Here is a 12,105-nt window from a genome sequence, read left to right as displayed (position 1 = left end):
GACTCTGCAAGCAGGCTCATTTTTCCCTCAGTCTGTTTAACCCCTAAATTGCCTGCTACATTGGGATCTAATTTCTGGACCCAATTTCCTAAAATCTCCCTCACATTGTAATCTGGAGCTCCGGATAGAGATGGTAGAAGCTCCAACATTCTACCCCTCAAATGGCTGACAGGAATCTCTCCTATTCTTCCTGCACATTGGTGTGTATTGGAAGGATTTGTAGCTTGATACTCAACCTGTTTTGGCCACATTATAAATGCACTTCCTTGGCAATTGAGTTCTGGGTTGGAACTCCAGCCAGAGCTTCTGGCTTAGAGCCAGGGATGTCCAGGTCACTCACATTTTACATGCCTCAATTAAATCTCCCCTCAGTCTCCTCTGTTCCAAAGGAAACAACCCCCACATATCTAGTCTTTCCCCAAACCTAAAATTCTTAATTCCTGCTCTCTCTAATCTGATCACACCCTTCCTATAATGCAATTACCAGTACTGTACACAGTTTCCTAGCTGTGGCCTAACTAGTGGTTTATGCATATTTGTTCAACTAGATATAAAAAATGCCACATCAAATTTTGAAGGCACTATATCAATGTGAATTCTTTATAAAGGAAGTAGGGAAGCCGAGATGAGTGAAATCATGTTGAAAAGACTGAAGGCAAGAGGCCAGGGGGATCAATAAGAATGTTGAAATGGTTCAGATTTACAAGATTGGGATGGCGCGGTGGTTTTTGGAACAGCCCCCCATACATTCCTGTTCCATGTTGTACCAATTATAACTTTTGTGAGGTTGAAAAAACTCATGTTTCTCATTATCCACTGAGAAAAATCTTGCTGCGAATGTTTCTGTACAATCCACCTGTGAAATGTAGTCAGTCTTCTTTAAAATTTAGCTGTAGGTTTTTATGCTAATCTTGTTTATCAGCTACAAAATAATGGCAATTTGCAGATTGTACAGTATAGATTTTTTTTATCTGATACCAATCCTGCCAAATTTAATTGTCTATTTTATTGTAGCAATCAGCAATATTCCCTACGCCAATTGTTTTTATTTTCCCTGTGTAAAATGACTTCATTTCAGAGTAGGAAACTTGGGGGAGTAAAATCATATTCAACCTATATTGCATGGTTGCCAGTAATGAAGATTAGGCTTGATAGATCATCTGGGTATTGCCATGGAAACTATTAACTGCCAGGATTCTATGATCAATCCCAAAAGTGCCACTGGCTAAAAAGGCAATCATTGAAAGTTTTATGAATCTAGCTCAAGCTGTATTTGAGTAATTGTGCTCAGTACACATACAGACAGATGCACATTTGCAAACCTCTGTTTTCTCTAATAGCATAGCTGCTGGCATTTGATGATAAGTTACACACAGGGTAGAGTATTTCACGTTTCAGGTTGCTGACTGAATTTGATATCTGTGGTCTTGTTAATATTGCATGTTTTATTCCACAGCATGATTGAACACCAATATGTCATAAATAGACTCCAAATAAAGCTCATGCCTTTTTAAAATACATTTTTAATTGTCCAATTTTCAAATGTTTTACCATAGAATTTACAGTGCAGCAGGAGGGCATTCGGCCCATCGAGTCTGCACCGGCTCTTGGAAAGAGCACCCTACCCAAGGTCAACACCTCCACCCTATCCCCATAACCCAGTAACCCCACCCAACACTAAGGGCAATTTTGGACACTAAGGGCAATTTATCATGGCCAATCCACCTAACCTGCACATCTTTGGACTGTGGGAGGAAACCGGAGCACCCGGAGGAAACCCATGATAATTAATAACATGAGTTATTTGAGTCTACCTGATTGTAAATTAAAATGATACATTTTGATTTTTTAAAACTTATTTAGATTTATTAAACATAGAATCTTGGTTCCAGATTACAATATTCTGCAAGCGCAATGCATTTTTTATGCTTCATCCTCTCGATCATAAGAAAATACCAGAGATATTCAGTACTCAAAAGGGTGATAGGATTTTGATAATATATTTGTTACACATTCTCTATTTGAAGAGAGGACTGAAAGCAGAACTAAGGAGCCAAATGTAAATCAGTACCCAAACTGAATTGTTAAGTTTGAGATGCCAGCTACTTTGTCAGTGAGGGTGTGCACAAAATAATCCTTACACCCTTGGTTGCTTATTAAAGAGGATGTTACCGTATCATGGGAGCAGTGCATCCATATGCTCTCTGGTGGTCTAATAGTGAATATGATACATAGTTGAATAGTTGAAGTGACAAATCATTGTTATCCGAGGTCGTGTTTGTGGTGAGCCACGTATGGCTGTTGTATATGTTATTGTATTTACTCACTGTTACTGTTGTGGTGTTGATGTTGTTGTTGGCTCCGCCTGTGGCTCCGCCCCTCTGAGAAGGTATATAACCCATCGATCCGGGACAGCCTCTCAGTGCGGGAGAAGCAACTGGTGAGCACATTCTAGCCGATTAAAACCGCAGTTCTTGTTAATTACCGTTTTGACTGGATTGATTGGTATCAGTGTTTGTTCTCAGTTGTGTCGTGGGCATAATCCATAATGTGTCAGCATAATCAGTTCAGGTATTCTACAGGTAAAAGTGGTGGATTGCTTTATGGGTGCAATCTATTACAATAGCTGTGTAAGTGACTAGTATTGTCAAAGGTTGAATGTCCGCAATTAAATTTTTAACAGGCAAATCACTAGCTCTTAAAAAAACATTAAACGTACACCTACTTTCTGTTCCAGGCAATAGTCATTTGCTCACCATCTGTTGTAAAATAACTATGCTTGTAGAAAGAAACATTTTAACGACGGGACAAAATTAATTCAAGATACACAAATTGGACAAATCTTTCTATTTAGTATATTACCTCAAAGTGTTTCCATTTGAGCAACTTTTTAGTTTGAATTAGTTTTGGCTAGGATCATCAAAGAACAGTTATTAGACTAAGTTCAGATTTAAGTTTCACAACAGAACCATTGTTAGCAAGTGAAAATATTGAGGTTTCCTCCTGCATGCATGTCGAATATATTTAAATTATAATCTGCTACATTGAAATGTGACTAAATGCTTTTTGATATGTTTTGCTCTTCATTTATTCATGTCTGACAGGTAAGAGATTAAGAATAAGGATAGAGGTGGAGATTGAGGAGGGGCTGTGGGCAGATGCCCTACGTAGGGTAAACTCATCATCCTCGTGTGCCAGGCCAAGCCTGATACAATTCAAGGTTCTACACAGGGCGCATTTGACTGGAGCACGGCTCAGTAGATTTTCTGGGGTAGAGGATAGGTGTGGGAGATGCTCGAGAAGCCCAGTGAATCACACCCACATGTTCTGGTCATGCCCGGCACTACAGGGGTTCTGGGTGGGGGTGGCAAAGGTGCTTTCGAAGGTGGTGGGGGTCCGGGTCGAACCAAGCTGGGGGTTGGCTATATTCGGGGTTGCAGAAGAGCCGGGAGTGCAGGAGGCGAGAGAGGCTGATGTTTTGGCCTTTGTGTCCCTAGTAGCCCGGCGCAGGATATTGTTAATGTGGAAGGAAGCCAAACCCCCCGGGTGTGGAGACCTGGATAAACGACATGGCAGGGTTTATAAAGTTAGAACGGATCAAGTTCGTATTAAGAGGTTCGGCTCAAGGGTTCAACAGGGGGTGGCAACCGTTCGTCGACTACCTCACAGAAAGATAGAGGCAATGGAAAAGAAGAAGACAACAGCAGCAACCCAGGGGGGAGGGGAGGGGAGGAACCGGACGGACTCTCAGGGATGTCATTGTATATGTATAGACACTTGTTATAGGTAATGTATATTGGATTGTATCTTTGGAGAGTAACTATTTTTGACAAGGCAGTTGCCACTTGGTTTTGTTTTTTGTTTTTGTTTATATATTATTTATTTATTTGTTTAAAATTGGCCACGGTTATTTATATTGCTTTGTTGTTGTTCAAAAGAAAAACTGTGTACGGTTATGTTTGGCCACAAAATTGAATAAAATATATTTTTTTAAAAAAAGAATAAGGATAGATTCATACCCAAATCCACTTTAGAAATGAGGCTTCAGCATTAATCTGGCTACATTTTTTCTTTCCGCAAGTGTAAGTCTGAAATGAAGTGTCCTGCCACTGCATATTTTGTTCCAGACTGAGACTGGTTTGCATGCATTGCAAGTATGAAACTGTTAGCAATAGCATCGCACCCTAAAGATCTACAAAAACCAAACAGACCCGATCATCATACAATGTAAACAAAAATCCTGCCTGTTTCCAAACAGTGGCAAAGACCTACATGACAATGGCACTCCGCTGAGATATACCTGGTGTAACTAATTATAGTATAAATGACCTTACTTACTCTGCAGTATCCCACTGAATATTTGCTACTCCTGTATAGTGAATCCAGGGAACAATAGTGTAAGAGGATGATGTATTTTGGATTGCAGTAGAAAAATAGTACATTTCACAGTCAATTTAGATCAATCATTTTTGTCACTCTGCCAATACATGGGCTATTTAATTACTGAAAAAGTGAAGCAATATTGGCATAATTTGGTTACTGCATTCACAGACAGGCCAAAATCTGAGATATGGCTTATGATTTGTTTAACAATTGCATCATATACTTCAATGTAATTTTTCTGGTTGTAAAATTCACATGGAGTCAGTGCATCCTCATGACAGCATTTAATAAAGAACAATCTTAAATGTAATAATCTGTTAAAAAGCGGTCTAAAAACGTTGAAAGTACCCTGGAATTTCGTGATGCTCACCAGCATATGCCCTCAAACTATTTGCATACTGTTGATTACTCAGTAGGAGACACCAAGAACTGTTTTAGTATTGAAAAGGATTATGTTATCCAAAACTATGTTTCTGATATAATGAATATTCTATTTCTATTCCACCACAAAAAATAATATTTTACTGATGTCAACCAGTTAAAAACTGAGGGAGGGGAGAGATGTGAACTTTTATGCAGTGATATAAATCTTAAGCTTAGTGAATTAGGGCAGGATTTATCCACTCAATCAGCCAGTGTTCTTGGCATGGTGGCTGGAGCACATTATATTTGATAACAGTATTTAACTCCTTCATGGTCCTACTTTCCTTTACTTTTGATTTAGTCTTTCCTTCCCCAGTTGGTGTGAAATTTCCTCCTCCTTGTATTCATTTATTGCCTGAATTTTTATTGTTTCACATATCTAATCTCATATAATTTGAATTAAATTTTGTTTTAAATTGCAGTATTATATCCAATCAAATATGCTCTGGCACTGGCCTGCTGGGAGTTAGAAGGCAACTCTTTCAGTTCTGGAACCTGGGTTTAAATATAGCCCAGACTGTCGAGATAGAATTTTCTTTCTGACATTTGTACGGATCCCACGAGAATTAAGTTTGGGTAGTCTCAATCAGTTTTCAGTGTGTGCATATGTGGAGAGCACAAAGCTGCTTAGAGTTTGACAACAAATCACATGGAGGACCACAGGAGTACATATGTCAGACATAAAAGATGTATTATTATACAGTATGCTCCCTTGGTATTGATGTTAAGTGCCTTAGCAAATCAAAATATTTCAAGGTGCTTCAACAACAACTTTTAACATGGTAAAACATCCCAAGATACTTCACAGAAGTTATTGAATTGAGTTTGACACCGAGTCAAAGGGCAGATGAAGGTAGGTTTAAGGAACATCTCAAAAGGAGGAAAGGGAGGTGGAGAGGTTTGTGGAGGAGTGGGATTCCAGAGCTTAGGTATAAATCAGGGTCATTACTTCGACTGAAAATCAGTGAAATTGCTATTGGTGAAGATGGGTTACTGCTATTGAAGACATTTTCTTTAAAAAATCTATTATTGGCATTTCTCATATTTGTAAACCGTTGTATATATTGTCTTGCAAGAGTGCCTTTAAGAAATGGATGTGTAAGCCATGTACCTTGAAGAAAACAGTGATGTCAGAGTGGGTGGAGCTCAGCTCAGGTCAGCCATTTTGCAGTCTGTGTTTTGCAGGTTTTTAGTTTCAGTTTAAAAGCAGTGCCTGTGTGTTTCCAGAGGACTGCAAGTTTTGCAGTTTGGTTTTGCCGAGAGCAGCTAAAAAGTACCTGGCTAGTTTTGTTGAGAGCAGTTTAAAAGTAGAAAGCCAGTTTCCGACAGTCTCTGCCATGCTACAGAAACTATATATATCCTTTAACCTGATGTGATTCTGTTTAAAGTCTTGGGAGTTTGAAGGAACATTTTACTGTTGCAATATTTTCTGAGTTATCTTTGAAGTAAGGGGTGTTAAGAGATACAATGTTTATTTGAGATGTTAAGTTGAGTTCATGGAATAAACAGTGTTTTGTGTTTAAAAACCCACGTGTCCATAATTGTAATCCCACACCTAGGGAAAACCCGTGTGCTCGGAAAAGCAACAAACCCATTAAAGGGAGAGGTTGGTTGAACTCCATGATACATTTTGGGGTTCTGTAAAGCCTCGCCCATAACAATTGGGGGCCCGAAGGGGATAAAAGTCTATCTATTGGATTAGCTTTTGTGAACTTAAAGACAGTGAAGGATTGTTGCTTTTCCGGTGTGGTATTTTAGTTTAAGCGGGGAGAGTGTTGTGAACAATGGCTCTTTCAGAAGTTTTTGGGGGTGGAGAATGTCACACGTAGTACTTTATGGCCAGAAACTAAACGTAGACTGTTAGATTTGGCAAAAACATTGCAGTTAACCTTACCTGATAAAATGGGAAAAGGTGAGGTAATTATGGCGGTGGTTAAGCATTTAATGTTGCCTGAGATAGAGTTTGACTCATTGGAAATGGCAAAAATTCAGTTGCAGATTAAACAAATGGAACATCAGAAATAATTAAAGCGGCTGGAATACGAGAGTGAGAGAGAGGAAAGAGAAAGAGAGAGAGAGAGAGGGGAAAAAAAAAAGAGAAAGAGAGAGCGAGGAAAAAGAAAAGAAAGAATAGGCCTAGCAGAACAAAAAGATAAAGAGAGGGAGTTTGAACTTCAGAAAATGGCCATGAAATATGACAATCAGTTAAAATTGGCAGAAGTAAAGGGCAACGTACAGTTGGATGATGGTGATGAGGATAGTGAGAAAGAGCGTCATAGTCGAAGGATTGGTGGTGAAGTGGGAAATGGTTCAGAAGGGCACTTGGCACAGAAGATGGCTGCCTGACACACAAGATGGAGACACAGAATAACGCAGACATAACTGATGCCTGGAGCCCAGCGGGGTGCCAGTGGGACAGATAGGAACAGATCCAGGACAAAGGGAGCCAGACAGGAAGATTAAGAAATACATAAATGCAGGGCACCACTTGAATAAAGCTGACTTCAGCCAAGGTGTACACAATGATATGCTAATACGAATGTCTTGGGCCATTTCCCAAAAGAAAGGGACAATCGATACAGCTTTCCTGCTGCTACCTATAACCTGTAAAACCTCTTTAACTATAACTATGTGTAAATGGCAAAACGCTTACAAATAGCAATGTACAATCTATAAAATGTTTAAAGATAACAAGGTGATAATTGTTTTGTATCTGGGCCCATTGTGAACCCAAAGTATAAAATGAATGACTGCCATTCAAACCACGAGAAAGGCTGGCTTCCGTACCGCGGGGTACGTACGCTTTCTCCCGAAGCTTCGTGTAACAATAAAACTGCACTGATTTGAACACAGCAAGTCGGACTCCTGAAGTGGTTGATTTTTCCCATAACATATTGGCGTAGTCGGCAGGATCTTACTTCTGGTGAGTTCCGATCGAAGGCCTCAATCGGAAAGCCGGGGTAAAGATCGTTTCGAATCTGCAGGAGTCAGACAGGTCAAAAGGTGCAGTTTAAAATAAGGTACCTATAGTGATAAGCATAGTGATATAAGTCTTGACTGTATAGTGACATGATAATAGATCAGGTTTGGTTCGAACTGCTGATAGTATTTAGGATTTGTGGCTTGTGCTGATCAACAAACGGACAAGGTAGTGCTGCCCCAAATGCCCAGCCTTAGACTGGCTGTCAAGAGGAGGAATCTCCCATGCGATGGTCAGGATTTGAAGTGGGTATTGAGGCACCAAAGGCACTAAGGATTGTGAAGCACAAGTGGCAGAAATCGGCTAACCCTGAACTCTGTAGTGGCGAACAAACGCAGAATTCTTGTATGAAAGTAGAGCATAAGTTGGGTTCTGGGCTGTCAAATGTCTTATTAGCGGTGCAGAAAAGGAGCTGATCAACTCTGATCTAGAGCCGAACTCCGGTGGAGAAGCACGTTGCCGAGGTGGTAATAGTGGACACCGTGAGTATAAGTCAAACCCTGAGAGACGGCAGCGATAGCGCGCCGCTGGAATAGTAATAGTGGCTGGGGGGTAGTGAAGTCCCTTCAGTAGAGAGTACACTTTGCTAGGAGACAGCTGCGGCCGTACAGACAGTGCTAGGGTAGTAATAGTGGCTGGGGGTAGTGAAGTCCCTCCAGTAGAGAGCACACTTTACTCATAGTAACCGGGGGTATTGAAGTCTGCGAGATGGCAGGCAATGATATAAAAAGGGGATCTGCAGGTTCTTTTATCGAGACATATATATATGACAGACAGACTAGCGTTGATAAAAAAAAGAAGAAGGTGGGCTGGGACACTTCCCAGACCTTAGAACAACAGAGGGGTTGGATAGACAAAGAGAAGAGAAACAAGACTAAAAAGATGGGGATAATGTTAGTTCATCAATTAGCAGGACTAATTGAACAAGTAGGCACCTCTACTGAAAAGTGGAAGTAAGACAAAGAGAAGATCAGGGAATTAGAATCTAGAGTAAGGGAACTGGAGAAACACAACCACGTGTTGAGAGAACAACAAGGAAGGGGGGGGGGGGGGGAAACCGATCCCCTACCCCCTTAGGAGCCCACACAGCAGGGGCAAACCGCCCCTCCGGCAGGGTGGGGTGCGTTAGAATACAATTTAGCGGCAGTAACCCGAGGGGGAACAGATGAGCAGCCAAAAGCGAATTATAAACCCTTTACCCCAGGTGAGAGACAGCAGATAATGGCTTTTCTGGACAAATTACAACCTATAAGCGCAAACACCAAATTCTGGGAAGAATTAGACACAATCTGGGTAGGACACCAGTTACACCGAAGAGACGTACACCAGCTGGTCAGGGCAGCCTGTCCAGCAGATAAGTGGAGGCAGGTAGCTGGCGGACCCGCCACTCCTGCAGCCCAGGATTATAACGGGGGACGGTGGACACTTACCGTCGCTTTAACAGCAGAGATAGATGCACAGCAGGACCCCTTCGCCCGATTTAAAACGGAAATCCAGAGAGTGTTAGGGAACGCTCCCACTAACTGGAGCAAGATCACTACCACAAGACAGCAGAAAGGGGAAGGAGCTTCTGAATATGGGGAACGATTGTACCAAGAGTGCTCAGAGCAAGGGAACCCATGCCGTGGGGATCGGGCGTTCATCCAAGCTTTTAAAGATGGACTCTCTAGTGCCAACCAGAATATCCTAAAAATGGGAGTGATTATGTCCCAGGATTACGACGAGTTGGTAGAGTGGGCTAGCGATGTACAGGTAGAGGAGACATCCCAGGTCAGAGCTGTCATGCTGGGTGTTCCGCTATACAGACGAACCAACACGGTTGTAGCTGGTACAACTGTTTCATTACTCTTGATAACAACATCTGTAAACTTATGACTGTGGTTCGTAATTTACCCGTTAACCTGTGGACCTAGCCCTAACACTACCTTAGAGAGGCACTCAGCACATGGTGTATGTCTGAGTGGCACGCTGTGAGCTCTGTGCCCTGAGCTGTCTCCTGCTGGAATCAGCGGGAACTGTGGTGTTCCCCGTTTTATATTGCGTGTGTTCTCACTGGTGATTGGCTGTGATGTTGCGTGTGTTGATTGGTCCGTTGATCTGACGATCAGTGTGTATGTGTGTTTGCAGCATGATATGTTTATCTGAATATCATGACATCCCCCTTTTTACAAGAATATGTGCCTATGTGGTAATAAATATTGGTGTGTACTGAGTGCAGCTGAATATGTGTGTGCAATATCTACAACATGTACATGAGGCTAAACTATATACATAGGAAGGTGTCAGGTGCAACATAGCAACGAGGTTGTACCATAAAGAAAACAAGTGCAATCATCGAACATCGAAAACGAACTCCTGTAACGACAAAAAGAGAAACACATTAATATTGTGGCATAACACTTTAGTGAGTCCAATGTGCAAATAGGCTCATAAGTCCAGCCGAGTAGGTGGGCGACGAATTCGGGTTGACCGTTAGGGTGGCACACCATTCATCACCCGGATTAACGCTGTTCACTGGCATCGGCTGGTGGGTCCTACTTGGGGACATCCGATTCCTGCCAATGACCGCAACGCGGAAGGCTTCCCGGTCGTCGGTATCACCGGTCTGTACATTCTCAGGGTATGACTCAGTGTATGGAGGCTGAATGGCCCGCACGTCCCTGCGAGGCTGGCGGTATTGGGGAGCGTTGGCAGGTTGAGCTGCTCGACAGCAGGCAGCGTAGTGTCCCATCTTGCCACAGCGGAGGCATTGTCGATTCTTTGCTCGACATTGCCGCTTTAAATGTGCAGATCCACAGTTGCCGCACGTCGTGATGTCACGGCGTACATTACGCCACCGCGCATGCGCAGTTATGTCCTGCGTAGAGCGCGCCTGCGCATCACGTCCCTCTGCATCAACGTCACTTTTGGCGCGTACAAGCGCGGGAGGCTGCGGAAAGCGTGCGAAATGGCCGCCCTCGTCCGGGCCGAGAGGAACTCGATCGACTGGACCCGCTCGGCCTCGTAGGACCCCTGCCGTGCCGATTCGGCCACCTGGAATTGGGAGTACCGGCTGGTCGCATTTTCATGGAGGACGCAGGCTTCGATGGCGGTGGCTAGGGTGAGGCTCTTAATTTTGAGGAGCTGCTGGTGTCGGGTGCCCGAGGTGACCCCAAAAACTATCTGGTCCCAAACCATGGAATCGGAGGTGGCCTCATAGCTGCAGGACTGCGCGAGGATACGGAGGTGTGTCAGGAAAGATTGAAAAGGCTCATCCTTACCCTGCAGGTGCTGCTGGAAGAGGTACCTCTCGAAGCTCTCGTTCACCTCGACGCTGAAGTGTTGCTCTAGTTTTAGAAGGACCGTCTTGTACTTCGTCTTGTCCTCACCTTCCGCAAACACCAGGGAGTTGTAGATATGGATGGCGTGTTGCCCTGCCATGGCGAGGAGGAGGGCGATTTTCCTGGTGTCCGATGCATTCTCCCTTTCTGTGGCTTCTAGGAAGAACTGGAAGCGCTGTTTAAACAGCTTCCATTCGACGCAGAGGTTTCCAGCGATTTGGAGCGGCTGCGGTGGGCTGATGGTGTCCATGGCGCAGGATGGCGGATCCCTGAAGATGTGTAGGTAGGTCTCACAGTTGCTGGGTTCCAATCCTGGTACTATGTCGTGTTGGGTGTTCCGCTATACAGACGAACCAACATGGTTGTAGATGGTACAACTGTTTTATTACTCTTGATAACAACATCTGTAAACTTATGACTGTGGTTCGTACTTCACCAGTTAACCTGTGGACCCAGCCCTAACACTATCTTAGAGAGGCACTCAGCACATGGTGTATGTCTGAGTGGCACGCTGTGAGCTCTGTGCCCTGAGCTGTCTCCTGCTGGAATCAGCGGGAACTGTGGTGTTCCCCATTTTATAGTGCGTGTGCTCTCACTGGCTGTGATGTTGTGTGTGTGTTGATTGGTCCGTTGATCTGTCCATCAGTGTGTATGTGTGTTTGCACCATGATATGTTTATCTGAATATCATGACAAGAGCAAGACCAGAAAGATTAGCAACCCCAGTAACGGGAACTGGGTCAAGCCGAAACTGACCTGCCACAATTGTGGCCGGCAAGGGCACTATGCGAGGGATTGCGGGGTCCCACAGAAAGGAGACAGACCAGGAGACAGTGGGAAGCATTGCAGCCACTGTAATAAGTATGGACACTTAGAGGCAGTGTGTTGGGAGAAGCATGGGAGACCCCCGACCCGACCCAGGACCACCACAGAACCGGAGGGATCATGGAACCTCCAAGGTCAGCAGGGCTGACTGTCTGCAGCCCCCACTCACAAGGGT

General features: G+C 43.5%; 1 protein-coding gene across 2 annotated transcripts in view; it reads left to right on the top strand.

The window, feature by feature from the left end:
- ece2a (endothelin converting enzyme 2a) overlaps window positions 1-12,105 on the top strand; it is a 465,220-nt gene that overhangs the window by 361,667 nt on the left and 91,448 nt on the right. The window lies entirely within an intron of this gene.

This window comes from Scyliorhinus torazame, chromosome 14 (assembly GCF_047496885.1).
Source record: "Scyliorhinus torazame isolate Kashiwa2021f chromosome 14, sScyTor2.1, whole genome shotgun sequence".
NCBI lineage: Eukaryota > Metazoa > Chordata > Chondrichthyes > Carcharhiniformes > Scyliorhinidae > Scyliorhinus > Scyliorhinus torazame.
This window is presented reverse-complemented; position numbering and strand designations above follow the sequence as displayed.